Here is a 21,527-nt window from a genome sequence, read left to right on the forward strand (position 1 = left end):
GTCCGGGAAAACCGGCTGGCATTTTCATATCCGACCTGTGCTGACCTTAAGAAGTGGCGTTTGGTGATGTACTAAGTTGGGCCCGTCAGTTTACAAGCTGAATTGGCGCGCCCCTTATGGACCCTGTTTTCTGTAGCCAGCTCCCCGTCTATAATCAATGATATTAAATTGTTTCAATAAACAAAGAACATCTTAAGCAAATTTTGTACCCTCGTTCATTTGATTTTGCACGTACACAAAGATCTGAATAATCCAAACATTCAATTGATTACTGTTGTTTGTTTTGTTTTAATAAATAGAGTATGCGCGCTTTATTCATAAGAACAGTACATCTGTTAAAAAGCTTTTATATAGTGTAATCGGTACAATGTTTTGCCACTTCGCACAATTATGAGCCTACTTCAAACTGTAGATTTATTAAAAAATATACGCAGATGAAACTACTAATAAACAGAGCAGACTATGCCAGTAACAATCTTGCACTACTTATTAGTGATTTTATTTCAAAATATTTGTACCGATAATCCTACGTTAAAAAGTAAATGTCTCAGTTCGCTCGAAATGCAGCCGTAAAGTTTCTTTACCTTCCTCATTATGCTGTATTCATGAACAAATATGCCTGACCGCAAGCACTGAATCTTCTGCGTGGTCAACTTCACTCAATAAAACAAACAGACAAAGAATCGGAAGGGCTTTTCTTACAAAAGAAGTACCTACTAGTGAAACGATTACGGTCGAATGATATGAAAGACGAAGCCGAGAAACAGGCTTTAAACTCAAGAACGAAATCGACCAGTAGACCCAAGACGTTAACTACTTCAAATAACTACGAGAATTACGATCCCCAACAATAATATAAACCTCGATGTTATAACTGTCCAGGGCGCCATCTAAATAAAGACTGCCCGGTACTCGGCCAGGAACGTCAAATTATGCAACGGAAAACTGGCGCAGGGCAAACTGTTACCAAGCCCTCCTGAAACCGACCTGGCAGCCCATAAGGCAACCATGAGAATTTGTGGCGCAATAAATATGAATGTCATCATAACCAATATATCCTGTCCTGGTTATTTCTTCGTTACAAGCGAATCACGCGTCGAGATAATTTTGGGCAGGCGCTGGTATATTCTCTACGGATTAAGACTCAAAACTGAGTCTACCAATAACTGAATCTCATGAAACACACCTTAAGCATGGAAAATATTAAACGAGTTAACGATTGTTGTAGCCCAACCTTTTCCAATTATCAACGAAGCGTTAAAAGATCTAGGAGCAGACAAAGTGTTCACCACAATAGATTTAAAATTCCGATACTGGCAAATTCACCTACATCCTGAATCAAAAAGTACAGTACTTTTTCCACGCCCGAAGAAGACCAATGTTAATTTCAAGTCATTTCCTTTAGCCTGAAATATACACCCTGCACTTTCCAGAGTATCATTTCGGCAAAACACAATTAAATTTTCTAGGACACATCTTTGCCGCCGAAGGCAATCAAGCCCAGCCAGACCGATCTGCTGAAACCAAATAAAAAATTCCGCTGAAAGCCTGAGGCACGAGCCTCTTTTAAAAAAGTACAAGCACTGTTATTGAGACCCCTCACCCTGGATGGACCGGATCCCCGCTTTTCTTTCATTCACCAGATCGACGCCAGCGTCAAAGGCCTCGGCGCAATTTTACTTTAGGAGGACGAAAATAAGAAACGTCGAATAGTATCGTACGAAAATGCAAAACTCTCAACCATTGAATCTCGTTACCACTATAATGAGCACGAGTGCCTGGTTGTGGTGTGGGCTGTAAAGCACTATCGACCTTATTAAGAAGACAGCCGTTTCACTCTTACTACGGATAGCAAAGCACTAACCTGTTTTTACCACTTAAAGGATCTGCGCTTCAAATGTGTACGTTAGGCATGCCTACTGGGAGAATTAACCTATAACGGCGAGCATTGTCCAGGCGTCGACAATTAAATGGCTGATGCTTTATGCCGGCATCCTGACCCTGACGCACCAGTACCTAAAGAATCAGACGTTGGAAGAGTGTTTCCACCGTTACGAAAAGGAGTCTCAAAAAACGAATTAAATACACAAGTTTGCGTTAATGCAATCGGCTGTAGACCTTCACATAAAAAACTTTGTGAAACTCAGTAGACCGATGCTGTAGTTAACTGTGAGGTCAAAAGATGGCAGGAACTTTGGGCTCGAAATCGCCGAAATAAGATCAAGCAGGGTTATATGCGGGATCATCGACAAGATTACATCGGTTTCTGGAAAAGGCAACCAGAACGACCGACATGGTCAATACGAGTCCCTAAAATAATGGTGGAATCAGTTCTTTGCGAACACCATGATTCCCCCCTGACCGGACGTCCTGGAATGGATAAAACAATACGGGACATCTTAACCAAGTCTTATTGGCCGGGAATGCGCAAAGACTTTAGAAATTATGTAGGAAGTTGCCATCCGTGTATATGCACGAAAGCAATGCGCGTTCCTCTCCCAGATTGCGTTCGAGCACACGCGCAGCCAACACGCCTTGGAAAACCGTAGCCTTGGTCCTGATGGGTGCTTATCTGACAATGGCAAACAGTTCATCGGTCACAAAGGAAACTATCGTGGTTGGGACCTACCCCTACCGGAAATACTTTTTAACCTTCGTCGGCGAAGAAACGTCGCTGCAGGGCAAACGCCAAGTTATTTACTTTCATAAATAATGCTTCGACGACATGTGGATTAGAGATTCGAAGGGGACGAGCATCAACCAGTCAAAGATTTATTTACGAGAGAAGAAAGAGCAAGAGAAAATCAACGTAAATACCAGAAAATTTACGCAGTAGCACCCGTGAGGCCCCAGTATCATCCCGGCAATCGAGTCTATGTAAAAACAAACTTGTTATCCAAGGCTGCCAATCATTTTAATGAAGGTTTTGCATCGAAAAAATCCGGTGTGCACACCATCCAAAGCCGAGAGAGTGTGGACGTTTATTGGGTCGCCAAGGACGGTGAAAGAATCAAGGTTCATGCCTCGCAATTACTAGCAGCACCACAAGAGGAGCAGGGGGCACCGATTGATTAATGAGAACCAAGAAGAAGGCGAAACGACAAACAGTGACGTCAGCGACGTTCAGTCAGTCTCACATCACTCAAACACCGGGGTACAACCGACTTCACAATACGATACCGGCCCACAACCGACACCCAGCTGCTGAAATAGCGCACAAATAGCACATATTTAAACATCAGGTTACAGTCGACTTCGTAACAGGATGTCGGTCCACTACCAGTACTCAACCGTTGGGATAGCACAAAGCTACGCACCCACTCAAGCAACGTTGCACAAACGAGCGTATATGATAGTGACAGCGAACAGCCTAACTTTTCACAAACAATAATCAACTTTTCGGGCGAGGATCAGTTGGACACGGCAGAAATATTGCCAGATGCTGGAAAACGCTACGGACTGCGGAAAGAACGAGCGGTCTATTACCGTGATGCAAGACCATACGTACCTCATCGAAAATATCGATTAGATTATGATAGATACCAAACCTAAACTAATTAGTGTATATTTATTTTTAAAACCTTATAATTATCGTAGTTTAAGAAGTTAGTAATAATTAGATTTAACAAAGCGAGCTATTTTTTCCTCTTTCACTTTTAGTGTAATCTGCGCAATATTAGCCCTGGCCGGAGATCTTAGCTATACAAATTTCTTTGCTTAATTTTCTTTCTATTTATACAATAAATTATATAAGCAGGATAAGTTAATACGGCTGAGCAAGTGCCTTCCTTGCCCGGTTAGGAATTGTTAAACGCATTTAAGCGGTATTGGATAGAAGGAAATCAATGTAATAATATTAATAAATTACCTAAACCTGATATATTGATTCCCTCTCTCAGAAACTTGTGAATTCAAAGGCTTACTCCAATGCGCAGGCGGTGTCGGAGAACCGGGTGAAGAAAAGTGCCACGACTGCAGCTCCAGTAAATCTCTGCGCACGCACTTTCCGCCGCTCGATTCGCCCCTCCCCATACGGCATTTCGTAAAACTCTCGGGGAGTGCGGATATAAAAAGCCGTGCAAAAGCGAAAATCGGCCTTTCCGCTGCAGCTTCATATTCCTGGTAGCAGCAAAAACAGCTATGTATTCCGGTTATAAACTGCAGATAGAGTATACTGATTGTATTCGCACAATGATCAAATAAAATATATTCTACGTAATCATGATAAGTGGTTACTTTCACCGATTAGTTACTGTCACCTCCATTAGACGTGGCACAGTCGGTATTCCGGCTGCAACCGTTACAAAATGAGAGAAAAGTACATTTTTTGGTTCAAACTACGATTCCGGCTGAACCTGTAGACCGATTTGGATATTATTTTTTTTAAGCTGATAAAATTTCAAAAAAAGTTGTTGAGTCTGATTTTCAATTTAGTTTTTCAATTTTTTCATAAATATATAAATATGACGAAAAAAAATCGAAATTTTTTCTATTTGACGTTCCCGGTGCTTTTCAATAATAAGAACATTGTTGTAATTGCCGACGTTTCATAGACTTAGATTATATATAGATATTCCATAATGATACAATAAATAAAAAAAATTCATAAACAAATTATTTGTTGAAAATCTGTTTTCTATAATTTTCAATAATTTAACGTTTTTTAAGCTGTGTTGCAAGAACATTGAATGGAATCAATATTTTAATGAAAAAATTTCTCTTAAGACAATTCTCATTAATATTATAAACAAATGCATTATTCATAAACTATCTCCTACTTGCTCTCCTACCTTTAGCCTCCTTTTTGTCTTTCTAAAAATCTCCATATTCCTCTTCATACTCGATTACACATTATCAATGCCCATTTTTCTAGTTCCTTCCGTCCATATTTCCATACTTCATTTAGTATCTCATCTATACCAGGTTCCTTTTTATCCTCCGATATTCTTAAAAGCTTAACTATTTGTTCCCCAGTTATGGCCTCTTCCTCATCTCTCTCTCTACCATATTTTCCTCCCTTTCTAACTTTTCTCTTTACTCTTAATAACAAATCCAGAAAATATTCTTACTATTCTACTATTTTAATATCTTGGTTTACTCTTTTTCTTCTTTTGATTTCTCCATTTACTAACTTCCATACTTTTTTCCGTCCTAGCATTTTCCGCCTCTTCCTCAAACCTTGTATTCTTTTCCTCTTTCTTTTAATCACACAACTCAGTATCCTCTTTCTCTTTTTCCTATATTCCTCCCCATTAATTTTTTGTCCCTCTCATGTCATTATTAAGGGAAAGTGAATTGAATTAATATAATCACCTACCTCTAGTTCCTTGACATTCTCCCTTACCTCTTCATCCTCTATCACATAATCGATTACTGTTCCCCTTTCACCTCCTGAACGTGTATATTCTCCTTTCTCATCTCTCTCTATGTTTCGGTTTAAGATAAACCATCCTAACTCCTCGAAGCTCTTCAACAACTTTTTTCCCTTAACATTTGTCACCTTATCTTTGAATTTTCTTCCTTTCTCTTTTCCCCATTCCCTTGCTCCTCTCTCTCTCTCCAGCCCTCGCATTGAAATCCTGACCTATTATAAACCCAATCTCTTCTTCATTTTCTTTCACGATGTCTTTCATCTTCTCTGCTTTCTCTTGCATATCATCGTTTACATAATCCCCCACTACCTTCCACTTCTCTTCTCCCATCTTTACCTCTTCTACTATTAATTCTTCTTTTTGTTCTTTTCTCTCTTTCTTATCCTTCCTTGATATACATTCATCCCTTACTCCCATCACCATTCCTCCCATTGCTCTGCCCTTTTTATTCTTTATCTTTGCATATTGCACATGTTTTTATCAAGCTTATCATTTCTTACTATCTCTTCTTTTTCTTCATCACAATCCCAACATAATCCATCTATCTGTATTCTCCCATACTTACCCAGGTTCTTTTCCCTTTTTTCTTTCCTTTTTCGCTATTTACTTAGCTTGTATTGCATCTTCCTTCCAACCCATGTCAAATTATTCTCTATTTTCTCCGAGCTTTCATGTAACATCCTCTTCTTTGTCCTCACTTCCCTCTTATGTTCCTATTCCTTTAGTCTTACCTGTACCATTCTCTCCCCTATTCGCTCTTTTCTTCCTACACTTCTCACTTTCTCTATATCTACCTTCGCATCAATCTTTTTTAATAATTCTTCCACTCCTTCCTTCAGCTCCTTCCCCTCTAATCATAAACTCTTTATCACTATGTTTCTTTTTCTTTCTTTCCTCTCTTTTCTTTCTATTCTTTGTTCTATTTTTCTCAGTCTTTCCTTTTCCGTATTCCCACTCACGCCCCCACTAAAATCCTGGTTTGAGCATTCTAGTTTCTTTACCAACCTTGCATGTTCTCTACCTTTTTATTATTATCTTCCTGCTTCTCTAGTTTTTGTTTCAATGACTCCATTTTCTTTTCTAACTGTTTCCTGACTTCTTTTCATTTCTTTATTTCTTTCTTAAGTTCAGCTATTTCCCGCCTAATTTCCTTCTTTAATTCCTCCCCATTTTCTCCTGCTTTTCTTTATAAATCCCTATTACTTCTATTATCAGTTCGCGAATTTCTTTCAGTCTTTTTTCTTTCAACGGAACTTCAATTTCATCTCTGCTTTCTTAAGCCCCCTTACTATTATCATCCTTGTCTACTAAATTCTGCTTTCCGGGCAGCGATCCAAACATTTTTGGATATGTAAAGCTCGAACCGATATCTTCCTTCTCCTCACTGCTTCCCATCTCCCCTTTCTTCCTTTTAATAAAAGTCTCAATCGATCCCACTCTTTTTGCTCTTTATCTCTCCTTTCCTACAGTTTTCTTATACTTCCTCTTTGCCTTCCTTTGTTTGATCTCCTCCTACGGCGTACTAAGTACTTTCTGCTCTAAATGCGTTTTTTCTGCGATAAAACTCGCTCCGCTAGCCACGAATCCAATTCAAACGCTCCCGCTCTATCCTGTCCTGCCTCTACCTATCGTCGCGGTCTGGTACCTATAGCTTAGGCTCTATATTTAAAGAGTTTTTAAGAACAAAAAGGACCTTTTTGCTATAAAGTAAATGAAAAAGTGTAGAACGAGCAAAATTCCACTTATTTAAAAATGTCTGGTTTCAAAAGCTTTTCTTTCTTTATTTTATAATAATAGTAATAATAATTTTATAATTTGTCCTTTTTTACCAAATTTAATTTAAGATATCTTTTGAAAATATGAATGGATACTATTATTCATATTGTTTTGTAAATATTTATTTAAGAATTGGAAGAAATACGAAATATGAATACAAGGCTTGATTGTCAAATATAAAATCATAGGCACATGGTGTGAACAAGTTTAATGTATGTCACGTACGCATTGAACGAATGTTTTTTTAATTTGAATAATACAAGGTGAAATGCATTTATTGTGTAAATAATTCTGATTTCCTCGTTTCGAAACATTAACTTGTAAAGCATCTAAATTTAAAATAAAAATTTTCTCAATATAAGGTCAAATAAATCCAATTCAGAAATGTAATTTCCGTAACGGAGCGAATAAATATAGGAATTTGGATATGTACGGAAATTTCAGATGAATATTCGAAGTTTTTGGAAATTACTCGGAAATCAAATTTTTTAATTATCAACAATTTCAATGCAATATTATTACACGGGTGAAAATAAAAAAGTGGAAATCATTTTATTTTTGCTTGAATGAAAAAAGTATTTTACGTCAACCTAAAACATGCTTGATCTATTTATATTAATTACAATGATTCTTATTTATTGACAATCTTTCTACTATTGAATTCATCAACTTTGGAGAGAATTTAGAAAAGCATCAAAACAATTAAAAAATCAAATGAAATAACATGAATTTAAGATAAATTTAAAAGAATTTTACTTCAATGAGAAATAAGCCAAGAGAAGGTAACAACATTCTTAATATTTTGCAGTCGTACTGTAAAACGAATAACTAATCAGTCGAATTTAAAATATTACCAAAAAAGGAAATATACTAAATATAAAATTAAAGAAGTTGAAAAGTTGTTTGCGGCAAATTATAAAATTCCCGAATCTAAACAATTAAAAAATTGGTAAATAATAAAACAAACAGTAATATATAATGAATAAAAAGAATAAATTTATTTTAAAAACATCTCTTTTATTTGATGTATTATTTTACATTGTATTATATTAAAAATATCCATTGAAGAAAATGCAACGTAGAAACCGTTTTTCCTGCATTCTCTTCATACAAGGCAACTCAGATTTGCTGATAAGAAATTTTCGTGAAGAAACACAACATTTTATAAAAACACTTGATATTTTTTTAGAAAATGAAGGTGACATTCTTTCTTATGGCCTACTTTTGTCTTTTCATTATTTTTAATCACTATAGATTATTTAATAACTGCGATAATTATAATAATTTTATACTGAAAAACTATTTTTTTAATAATCTATTTTAATTTGGTACTAAACAGTTTAATTTTCAACTGAAAAATAAATTTTTACTGAACTGAAGAATCTTCAGTTGAATTTTTATCTTTTTAAATGTATCTTTTTGCACGAAAATTTATTTCTTTAATTGACATTTTTTCTACTTTGATGAAATTTTTAATTAGTCCTTTTGCTTTATCTTTTTTATATTTTTTGTTAAAAAATTAATTCAACTCAATTAATTATTTTTTGTGTGGATAAAACTAAAAACGTTCGTCAAAAAAAATTGAATTTTCGATTTTTCAAAACAATTTAAAAACTTATGATAATCTTGTGCTGTAAATTGAAGAATGAATCAACAAATTTGTAAACGTTCCAAATTATATTCTTTAAATCAGTTTTGGAATGGAAACATTAAAGAGTTGATAGAATACATTTTTTTATCTAAATACTTTTTGAATTCGAGTTTGAATAGGAAATTATATTAAATTTCAAGTAAAGCTTCAAATCAAGATTCGTCGTGGATTAAATTTCTGTTCCAGTATTAATCACACATCAAAATTTATTTTTACTCTGAAATATTTTAAACTAATTCTTTAAATTATTTTCCCAAGTAAAAAATAAAGTTTCGCGGAATACATTTCCATGGTATTGCCAGCTTGACAATTTAGAGATATTCCATAATTTTAGAATGAATACCTCTTAAAAGAAAGAGGAACATCTTCAATTACGCCGTTGAAGAGTTCTATATTCTAACTTTGTCTTTTCTTTAGAAAATTAATATTCATTGTGACTAATGCACCTTTTCGGTAAAAAATTATATTTTGTTAAAATTTAGCTTTTTATTACGGAATTATTTTTTTTCTTTATAACTTATTGATTGTATTTGAAAATAAGTTTTCTTTATTGAACGTTTATTTCCTTTAGTTGCACATTTAACTATTTGTTTGAAAATTTGAATATTAATCTGCCTAATGACTAACTCAATTTGTCGGTTATAAACTCTGTTCTTTAATTCAAAATTAAACTATAAGTTGAAAGTTCCTTTAAAAATTAAAATATTTAGTTGAAAATTCATGTATTTCGTTAAAGATTAATTTTCTTGGAAAAAATTAATCATTTTAGTTGAATATTCATTAATTTGGTTTAAAAATGAGTTATTTTTATTGCAAACTTTTATTTTAAAATTTAACTATTCCATCATTCGTTTTTTATTAATTTTCTTCAGTTGAAGATTTAGTTGTTTGTTTGAAAGAATAAATATTAAAATTCTTGGCGATTAATTCATCTTTTTAAATAAAGTGTAGTTGTTTGATTGGAAATTTAAATTAAATTTTTCTAAAAAAAGGTTGTTTTACTACAAATTTTATTTTTCCTGGATAAAAATGCAACTGTTTACTAAAGAATTCAACTGTTTTGTTAAAAATATTTTTGGTTTAAAAATTCGGTGTTTTCAGGTTGAAAATTTCATTTTTTTCGTAGAAATTAATTTCTTGATTAAAAATTCATATTTTGATCTGGAATTTTTCATTAAAAAATGTATCTGTTTCAGTATTAATTTCATTTTTTTAATAAAAAGCGACAACTTTTTGGTAAAAAAGATTCTTCTTTTCTTGAGTATTCAAATATTTGGTTTAAAAGGCTTTGTTGAATCACTTTGTTAAGAAATCCTTTTTTTATACTTATATTTTTAATTCAAAGTTAATCTCTTTGGCTAAAATTTTAAATATTTTGCTGAAATATAATGATTTTGAATTAAAAATTCAGCTAATTGGGTAAAATTTAAACTACCTTGTTGAAAATTTATTTTTTTGATTGAAGTCTTATCTCTTTGGTGACCGACCTAGCGGCTAAAGCTTGTCTACACAAGGGTGTGGCCGAGACAATATCTTAGGCAGGTGCATCTCTTAAATTAGGTAAAGTTGAGTTGCTCCATAAGATGGTCAGAGCTACATCGTGATTCATGGATGAACTGAAAGACCCGCCTGTAGTCCTCCGGCGGTTGGAGGGATTCAACCCCTCACTTAAGACAGCGTCCTGGCGGATCATCAGGCACAATAGGCTTCAGAAAGAGGACAATGCGGGAGTAGGAACCAAACATTTCCTAGTTGTGCAAATTTCTGTGTCTCAGACGAGGGATCTTGCGGTCCTCAACAACAGACCCTTCTACCACTGTCAATTTTAAGGTTGCCAACCAGCGGAGAGGAGAAGTACAGGAAGATCGGGAGCAGACCTAAATGATAGCTCCGACTCTAACCATTACCCACATTAACTTGCATCACAGCAGAAGCGCCTTTGTAGTTTTGCAGAGGGATATGGCTGCGAGGCACATAGGTATTTCGTTAATCCAGGACCCCTTGTTAGTTCGAGATTACATTAGGGGTTAATGGGAGGGGGGCTGTTTTTTGTTACAGGGATCCCAAGGCAGCTAATCCAAGGGCTTGCATACGGGCGAAGGGAGTCAACGGCGTCCCGCTGCTCAAGTTATGTTCTAGATATTTGATGGTGATAGTCACGGAACGTAAAGTAATAAAAAGTCTAGTCATGGAAGCTGCTTACTTTCTATATAACAACGACACCAATCCACCAGTGGAGGTACGTACACTGGTGGAATACTGCAAGGTAAGAAGGTTTTTCTGTTCTGCTGGGGTGCGATGCTAACTCCCATCATACTTTGTGGGGCAGCACGGACCTCAACTCAAGAAGTAACTCGATCAAGGGAAGAAGACATTGACATCACTCTCTGTCTCGGTAGTTTTAGGGATTACATCAAGAAGTGGAGAATCTCAGATGAAACCACTTTCTCAGATTAACCACAGATAGTGTTCGAGTGGGAATCTGTGGTACCCGCGGGTCATAAATGAGCCAGAAATCCAAGAAGAACCGACTAGGATCAGGTTTCCGATGAACTAAGAAGTGAACTCTCAAATGTCCTTAGGGCAATTAGAAACGTGAATACCCTGGAGACGGCGGCCGAGATTTTCACGGAAACCATCAAATCTACTTATGAAAGTAACTTTCGACCTTAAAGATTCCAAAAGGCTGAAGAGACACACTGATAGAATGGGAAACTCAAGGTACATTTACCGGGCCGCCGCCTGCGGCCCAACTTAGCCCGAAATGGCGGATAGACAACGAGATTGTTACCCAAGACAGGGTATGGAACCACAAGTACATTGAAACTGATAGGACAACAACTGGTAATCAATAAATGATCTGAATATCTAGAATTCCTTCCGGATAAGCAGCTGTCATGGAGCAAGCACCTGGAAAATAAGTGCAAAAAGTGTGGCGGTGGTCTAGTCTAGAAAGGTCAAACTGTCTACATTGTGAAGTCTCGAGTGGAAAGGATCAGGGGACTGATTCTGAGAAGCATCACTGGTACCTCAAAGTCGACAACCACGATGGCTTTGAGAGCACTAATAGGTTGGGAATCCCTTAATCTCACCATCAAGGCCGTGGTAGCGAGAGCGGCCTAGAGATTAAATACAGAAAAAGATAGCAGTGTCTCGACAGTAGTGCGGATACTTAGCGACATCGCGAGGAGGCCGACACTAAGCATGCTCAAGAACAAAATGTCTACCTATTGCTACCTCTTCGATAAGAAGTATCAAGTTAACCTATCGACGCAAGAAGAATGGTTTAACGGCGAGGCACCCATGCCCAGTGATGGAGACAACTGGTTAACACATGGCTCCAGGAACAAAGAGAACGCAGCAGCCGGTGTATACGGCAGTTCTACAATCTGAGATTACAAACATACTCCAGTACGCCTAGAAGGAAAAGTAGTATGGCAATAAAAGGAACATTCGTATTTGTTCAGATAGCAGGGCTGCTATCATGGCCCTGAATGGAACAACGACAACGTCGCTACTAGTTCGGGAGTGCTTTGAGGCACAGATTAAGCTAGCCACAGACAACTGAGTGACTCTGCTTTGTATCTCTAGATACAGCGGCATCAAGGACAATGAGATATCAGACAGCCTAACAAAACTAGCAGCAAAGGAAAATTTTACTGGACTTAAGGCAGCTGTAGGCATTTCCAGTAAGTTAGTTACTGAACATATTAACAGTTGGCTGACTCAGGAACATCAATTTACATAAATTTAGCTCAAAGCTACACTCTCACCGAGCGAAGTAATTACTTAAACTCGGGAGGAACAAAGTGAAAGTCCTAACCGAAAAATTTATAGGACACGGAAGCCTCCGGTACCACATACATAAGATAGGGCTTGAAGAAAGTCCCCTCTGTCGTACGTGTAGAAAGGATAATGAGACATCTACTCACATCCTTTGTCACTGCCCTGCAATTTAGGGAAAACGTGTTATATTCAAAGGCAGTTGCTTTATCAATGAGTCTGAAATATCAGCCGATAGCATGGCTGCAGTCCTCTCTCTCTATGGAAAGGGCTAGGTAGTCCAGTCATATCAGGAGTTTCATCTTGGAATGAGAGATAATAATCTGGAAACTCGTATTATCCTTCAAATCTACTTTCCTATAGCTCTACTGATTTTGACATTTATTATAAACATTAAAGAGCATACAATTCGTGACAAATTTTGTCCCAATGATTTTGTGATGCGCTCAACCGTTTCCAAGATAGAGGACGGAGGGCACTCAGCGTTCAGCCATACATACTGTCCTGCAAGGTCAACCGTAAATCTCGGTGAATAGAACCTTGTATAAAGTTAGTAACTCATTAAAATATCATTCACAACAAATAATTTGTATTATTTATAAGTAAATGCATTGCATTTAATAACATTTTATATATTTCTAATATATTCATTCAATAATACTTACCTACATTGTGCAATTAAAAACTCAATAAATGAAATACTTATTCTATATCTTAATTTTATGTTAATTTATTCAAAATAGATTTGAAGAAGAGAGAAACCGAGTAAATTTATTTGAATTTTATCTTTATTTAGCAGCTGTATAGTTCTAACAATTTAAATTAAAGTGAAATTTTTCAAATCTTGAATGATTTTAAGATCAAAATTATTAATTTTCTTCTTCTTCTTACTGATCGTCGTCATCTTCCGGGCGTTTGCAAATTTTTGTTTCATTTCCATTATCTTCGTTGTCATGAATCGTTGTTTCCAGGCATTCTAGAATTTCCGGGTCAAATGCAATGTCTTCCTCCGGGTCGCTTTACAATGAAACAGCATTGAGGAAAGCTTGCCTATTACACTGGATAGAAGCTAAATTCCTAAACTCCTGGGGTGCTAAATCATTTGTATAAAAATGCGTATGATTTGTCCAAAACATTTTTCTCGTTTGGCGATAGATGGCGCTGTAATCGAAGAAATTCAATTTTTAATTTTACTGTTACTGAGAATGCACGCTTATGATTCTGCAATACAATAAAAATAAAAAATACGCCATTTTTATAGTGACATGACTGACCACGGAAAAAAAAATGTTTCAAATCGCTACAGAATCGTTAAACGAGTGCAATAAAAACTCGTACATCAAAAAATTCATCGCGACGAACATAGGTAGAACCTCCTTTTTTTTGAAGTCGGTTAAAAATCTGGGCAATAAAGTTTCGGATCTCTTTGGTAAATATTGAAAAACATGCCAAAACGTATTTCCGTTCTTAAGAAGTAATTATTAAGTAATACGTTTTCATTAATAGTGTTTCCTGAATATTCTTCAATTTTAGCCCTGGCATTATTTAAAACAAAACTCATTTCACTAAGATAAAAGATTATTCGCATGCTACTTTACAATGGAGTATCAAACCGTACGAGAAAAATTAAAATGGTTCTGATGTATCGAGAAGCTAGAAGAAATCTTGATAATGCCGTCAATCTTAACGCTCAACGTTTTCCAAATAGAATTGTGTCACGTGCTTCATTTTATCCTACTATTACAAAATTTACTACTGATGGAAGTGTTTAACCTAAGACAAAGACCCGTACAACAATAGTCACTGGAGAAAATAATGAAATTGCTGTATTAGCTGCAGTGGCCAATAATCCTCACGTTAGTACACGGGACAATGCTAGTGATTCCGAAATGTCTCAGAGCAGTATTTGGCATTTTTTGAAACGCAATAAATTGAACTTCATGGCATTGATTTCCAAAATCGGGTAGCTTTTGGTATTGAAAATCCGCAGCGGCTTCGTGAAGTCGAAAACCAGCGTCCATGGACTGTCAACGATTGGTGTGGAATAATTGACAACAAACTTATCGGTCCTCACATTATCGAAGGCAGCTTAAATGATCCAAAATATCAAGAAATTTTGGAAAATAAACTACCAATATTGCTTTAAGACTTGAGCTTAGAAATACGGAAGAACACGTGGTTTTAACATGATGATTGTCTAGCACACTATTCAGCGGTAGCACAAGTTTTTCTTGAACAAGATTTCAATGGTCGCTGGATTGGTAGAGGCGCACCAATAAATTGGCCTGCAAGATCGCCAGATCTTACTTCACCAGATTTCTTTTTTTGGGGCTATCTGAAAGACAAAGTGTGCAAAGAAAAACCAACAACACGTCTTTACGACATCGTTACGACATCTTTAGGACATCGTAACGGTGTCGTAAAGACGTCGCCAAATTTTGTGCCCACTGGGTTACTTCAACTAAAAGATGATTCCCTGAGTACCTCGAATCCTGAGAGATGAGGGGACAAACGTTATTCAAGCACCCCGAATTGTGAGAGACAAGGGGACTCACGTTAATCAAGTACCCCGAAGGGAACAGTAAACTGCTACGTCCACGTCGTTGTTCCTGGGTTACGCCGAAAGTAGTAGTTTGTTTTAAGACTAATTTTGAGTATTGCAGAATAGTAAGCGTGCATTCTAAGTAACAGTAAAATGAAGAAAAATAGAATTTCGTTGATTACAGCGCTATCTATCGCGAAAAGAGGAAAATGTTTCAGACAAATGAGACGCATTTTTATCCAAAGAATCCGAATATGTAATAAAAATAGGAGTTCCCATTTAAGATTTCGAACTTGCCCCCATACCCACCTCCAGGGGGCGTTGTGGGGGAACTGATTTTAACATCAGTGTATGTAATCCTCAGAGTGAATAAATTTTGATTCAAATCATTTTCTCATAGAGTGCCTATTTTTCGAGATATTTGAAAGTATAAAGTAAAAAAATTACCCTGTATAGCGCTGAAGTTGTATTATAGCCACTGTATACATGTAAAAATAAAATATGCTTTCTGAAAAGAAGATATTTGTCAAAACTTTTTGAAGAATATATTTGTGTTTTGACATTGCCTTTTCCAACTTTTTTAGAGATGTCTTCTCCTATGATGGCGGCAGTCCTCTGATTTTTGGATTCTTCGATAACTGTTTTTATGATAAGAACATTAGCATCATCTCTCGCTTGTTTTGTTCTTCTTAGGTGTTCCATTGCTTTTATGTTTTTACTGAAGCCCGAATATCGGTTAAATACAACAGCAATTTTTGGTCTATAATGCCTTTGTAAATACATAACGTATTTATTTAAAATAACGGAAAAAGTATCATCTTTACTCCATGCGATGCGATGTAGAAGAAATCCACCATCGATGATATACGTCACATTATTTTTATCAAGTTCGATATCAACAGGTGTCATATTATGCAACCTCCCGCATGACCGACAGTCAAGGATCCCCTTTTCCAAAATTGGAAACGGTTGAATCGGAAAAGTATGGAATTTACATTCATTTTATTTTAATTTTTTCATTTATTTTATTTCTTTATACATTTATTCATTCATTTCGTTATTTTAATTTCATGTTGACAATTTTCAAATGAAAACTCTGCAATATGAGACAATCATAATTTTCCCATCTTTTTTCATGAATCTTTATTTCTTTCAAATACAACTGCTTGCGTCATAATGAACGTGCTCTTAGTCAGAATCTACTAAATTGTTGGCTTCAAAATTCATATTATATGGTTCAATTTCATAGATTTTCATTCGAAAAATTAAAATATTATTCATAGAAAGCGGCGCAGCCTTCTTTTTCGAGGTGTGGACCTAGCCATAGAATTATAAAATTAAATGGCACAATGTGTGCTGTTTATACTATGTTAAAATTGAATAAAAATTATAAATATATTTCCAATCGTTTTACAAGATATAGTGTTTGCGAAATAAATCCATACTGATAAATTTTATTTCCAACACCCCCCCCCCCGCATACACGCACACAGCTCCCCAAATATGAGCCAAAAATAAAAACTACATTTTAACGTTCATAATTGTCAATTTTCATCAAATATCCGTCGTCTTTTTCCTACAAATAATTACTAGTGGACAATTTAAATATTTTCCATTACTTTTTAAATATTTTTCAATTGTTTGCAGAAATGTAAATTATTTAAACATTAACATTAAGATTTTAGCAGAATATACTAGTCCTCCAAATCATTGTGGACATCTCTACCTCAATGTTCAGAAATTTGGAGAAAAATAATCAATAATTGCTTAAATGATGATATAATGTTTTTAGAACAATTTTCTGCTCCAAACAATGACAAATCATTACATTTCCATCAGAAAATACGATTTTTGTTACATTTTTTGGTATTGAATTATTGTTTAAATAATTTACATTTCTGTAAACAATTGAAAAATGTTTAAAAAGTAATGGGAAATATTCAAATTGTCGACCAGTAATTATTTGTATGAAAAAGACGACGGATATTTGCTAAAAATTAACAATAATGAACGTAAAAATGTAGTTTTTTATTTTTGGCTCATATGTAAAACGATTGGAAATATATTTATAATCTTTATTCAATTTTAACATAGTATAAAGAGTACACATTGTGCCATTTAATTTTATAATTCCATGGCTAGGTCCCCAACTCGAAAAAGAAGGCTGCTCTGCTTTCTGTAAATAATATTTTAATTTTTCGAATGAAAAGCAATAAAATTTAACCACATCGATCTTTAACCACCTCGATCTTATAAGGCTCGAAAATGGCGAGTTTACCAAATACGAAGAAGCAACGCTGAACCGCCTAATGGAAGTTCACTTCCCGGATTTTGAGCGTATCCAAACGGAATTAGAAGAGGAACACTGGGGCCAGGAGTTGAGGAGGACCGATTGGAGATTCGCTTCGAAGGTCGTAGACAGCAAAAAGGTGGAGTGGGCCGTAGGGTCTTTGTGTTCCTTTCAATCACCAGGGGCGGATGGCGTCTACCCAGTGCTTTTACAAAAAGGCCTGGAATTTGTAGTCTCTCCTCTGACGAAGTTATTTAGGGCAGGCATCACTCTGAAACATGTGCCATCGACATGTAAGATGTGTAGAGTGGCATTTATTCCCAAACCCGGGAGGGAGGGCTACGCTGCTGCAAAAGATTTTAGACCGAACAGCCTAACGTCTTTTATTCTGAAGACACTGGAGAGGCTGGTTGAGATATATATCAGAGATGCGGTACTTTTGGCCTCACCGCTGCACAGAGGGCAAAATGCTTTTTAGGCAGTTTGTTCAATAGAGATGACACTCTATGCTGTTGTGAAAAAATTGGAGCAGCACTTGGAACAAAAGGGGTATGATGTGGGAACGTTCTTGGACATAGAGGGCGCCTTCAGTAATACTCCTCCAGAAGTCATCTGCCGAGAGGCTTTGAGGTGTGACGTGCCAAACCAGCTTTTAAGCTGGATAGAAAGCATGCTACGCCGAAAAGGACTCGAAACAAGATAGGGTGAAAGCCTAGTTAAAGGCGAAGCACCACGGGGATGTCCACAGGGGGGTGTCCTGTCGCCCCTTCTGTGGTACATGATAGTGGATGGCCTCCTTCGTAGGTTTAATAAAGAGGGGTATTATACTCAGGGATATGCGAATGACTTTGTAATCCTTGTTGGGAGGGGACTCATCTGAAAAAGTTGATTAGCCTTACAAGGTCGGCGTTGCGTTTGGTAGAGATCTGGCACGATAGCTCAGGGCTCTCGGTAAATCCGAAAAAGACCAGTATGGTCATTTTCACGAGGAATTACAAGATGCTAAAAGTTGACGCTCCTGTTTTTTGTGGTGGCAGACTGATGTTTTCAGACTCGGTTAAATATCTGGGAGTAGTCCTATATAGCAAACTGAACTGGGCAAGGCACCTGGAAACCCAATGCAGGAGATTCGTCATGACTTTTTGGATGTGTAGGAGAGCTTTTGGGTTGACGTAGGGAATACGGCCGAAAATGCTTGCATGGCTCTATTCGGCTGTCCGAGTGATATCAGCTTACTGCCGATTCTTGAGACGAGGCAGAACAGAATACTAAACGCTTCGACCTCACCAAGGCATTCCGCGTCTGCATTCCAAGTAGGGATGCGTGGAAAGGAAATGGTAACCCATTCCTCCAATGACAAATCTGGTAAACGAATGGCTCTAAGGGAAAGAGAAGGTCAGGAGCAGGAATTTATCACAGTATGAGGAGGAGGGAAGTGATGGTTCCGCTTGAGAGACATGCTACTGTCTTTCAAGCAAAAGTCCTTGCCGTTCTTCACTGTGCTGAAATACCATTATAGGAGAAGGCTGCTGGAAGACAGATTGCGGTCTGTTTGCACAGTCAAGCGACACTATCTGCAGTGGGAAAATAAGACTCAACCTCAGAACTGGTTTGGGAATGCAAAAAGACATTGAACCAAATGTAGAAAAAAATTAAGTGGCTCTCATATGGGTCTCTGGCCTGACAATACTGGGAACAGGTCCAGCGTTGCCGACAGGTGATGTCCATCTTGGGCTATACGTGCAGAATGGACAGAGCCAGGGAAATCCTGGGATTGCCAAAGAAAGACGTAAGTCCCGTGGTTCATATGCTCACTGGGCATAACCACTTGAACTACCATATGCAAAAAATGGGGTATAACCTCTCTACAGATTGCAGGAGATGTGGCAGCGATTATGAAAAATCCTTGCATGTGCTATGCCAGTACCCGGCGTTAGCTAGGCTCAGGCATCAAACCCTTGGCTTACATTTCATGGAACCTAAGGAAGCTACAATTCTGTCGGTGATTGACATACTGGGCTTCATTTACTAACTGGGCACAATAGGCTTTATAGCTTAAGCGCCAGGGCAGCTCCATAGGGGGCTCTCTGCCCGTGTTATAACTAACTAACTTAATAAAAGAATACAAACTCACATAACTTGATAAACATACTTTATTTTCAAAAGCTCTCACTCGCACTTTTTTTCCTCACAATGCGTGAGAAAAGGACACATGTAGAAAACAAATGAATATTATAGATAATACTTCACGCTATTTATATACTATACAGGGTGTCCCGCGAACTGTATTTAATTTTGTGGGGGGGGGGGGGGGGGGTGAGAACAAAAAATAAGTATAAAATTCCCTAAAATTTTTTTTGTCAGATGCTTATCCTGGGCCAAACAGAGGGTAAAATTTGTCTGTACGTGTTAGCATGTGTGGCAATAAACTTTTGTTAATATGAGATTGTTGCAACAAATAAGAACAATGAAATATGTTTAGAAAGATGCAGACAAACGGAAATTATAAAAACATTAATTATAATGCCGAAAAAATACCCAAAATTACGACTACGAAAAATGTGTTAGTATAAATAATTAAACTTCATATTCACGTCGCTTTTCGACTAAAAATGCACTCAAGGAACACGCCTTAACTTAAGAGAATGTGACAATGATTTTTTATTTTAATAGAACATTTTTTAATGACAATACAGGATTATTAAATTTTAACGACAAGTGCAATATTACACACATGCTTACACGTACATAAAACTTGTACCCTCTGTTGTGCCCAGAATAAGCATCGGGCCAAAAAAAATTTTGGGGCTTTTTTGCTTATTTTTTGTGCACAACACCCCCCCCCCCCCCACACACACACACAAAATTAACAACAATGCTCGCCTGTATATATACCCTCGCAACAATTTGTCGCAAATTTTGTGCTTCCCATTTTTTGCAATAAATATCAACATAATTAGAGCTATAGAAACCTAGATAATCGCAGAAAACCGATTTTTGTGACCTTTGACTTTAAATAACTTACGACGCAGACACGAGATTTTATGAGACTTTTGAGACAACTTTTAAAACGCCAATTTAAAGGAGGATACAAGTTTCCAGATTATTACCTCTCATTCTGAGGTTGACCCTTATTTTCTCTTAAGTGACTGAACTAATGAGGCCACGCTTAAGGCTTATAAGAGGACGCAAAGGGATCACCCAAGCATCAGGAGCTATAACGATCTCAATCAAAAACACTAATAATATGTCTTGAAATTCTCCGTTTTTGGTGAAAATATAATTTTATTTGTTTAAAATTTCATTTTTGGGGGTAAAATGCATCAGTTTCGTTACAAATTCATTTTTTGCAGAAAAGTTATTTTTCTAAAACTTCCATTTTGGTAGGGAAAATTCGTCCTTTGGCCTATGGGCTTAACAACTGCGCTAAACTTTTATTTTTTTATTAAATAAAAAATATTTATTTCTTCCAAGTTGGTCTTTTTGGGTTTTTAAATTTTATTTTTTTAAATTTCATCTTTTCTGATTGAAATATAAATTATGACACTTTTTGTTGGGAATTTATCTTTCTAGGTTGAAAATTCAACTACAAATTAAGTTATTTTCTTAAATTCAAGCATTTTGTTGAAAAGACATCTTTTATTGAAGAAAAGACAGTTTTTAATGGTAATGAAATAATAAATTAGAAAATTTTACATTTATAAATAACTTAAAATTATATTCATTTCACTTAAAAAGGTTTATTTAACTTTATTTTATAATTGCACTTAAAAATTAAATTAAATTGCATCTGAGTTTTAGGAAAAGAGAATAAGAATACAGTAAAATCTTCAATAGCCCTCCCTTCTACAACCCTTGCGAGAATTGACGCCGCGCTGCAGGTAGGTATGACAGGGAGTGCGCGGGGTCTGCAATTGTCACTCAGGCGAGCACTCAGGCGTGAAAAAAAAAGCGGAGCTGGGTATAATGAATCAGTTCCCACCCACCGTCAGCCCCAAAATCGGTAAAATCGGTAATTCAAACATTCAGTAATTAGGCACTCTACAATAATATATTTTTCTAGCATGGTGAGATTGAGGCGATTATCGCCCTAATCAATGGAGTATATTGAAA

This window comes from Belonocnema kinseyi, chromosome 1 (genome assembly GCF_010883055.1).
Source record: "Belonocnema kinseyi isolate 2016_QV_RU_SX_M_011 chromosome 1, B_treatae_v1, whole genome shotgun sequence".
Taxonomy (NCBI): Eukaryota; Metazoa; Arthropoda; class Insecta; order Hymenoptera; family Cynipidae; genus Belonocnema; species Belonocnema kinseyi.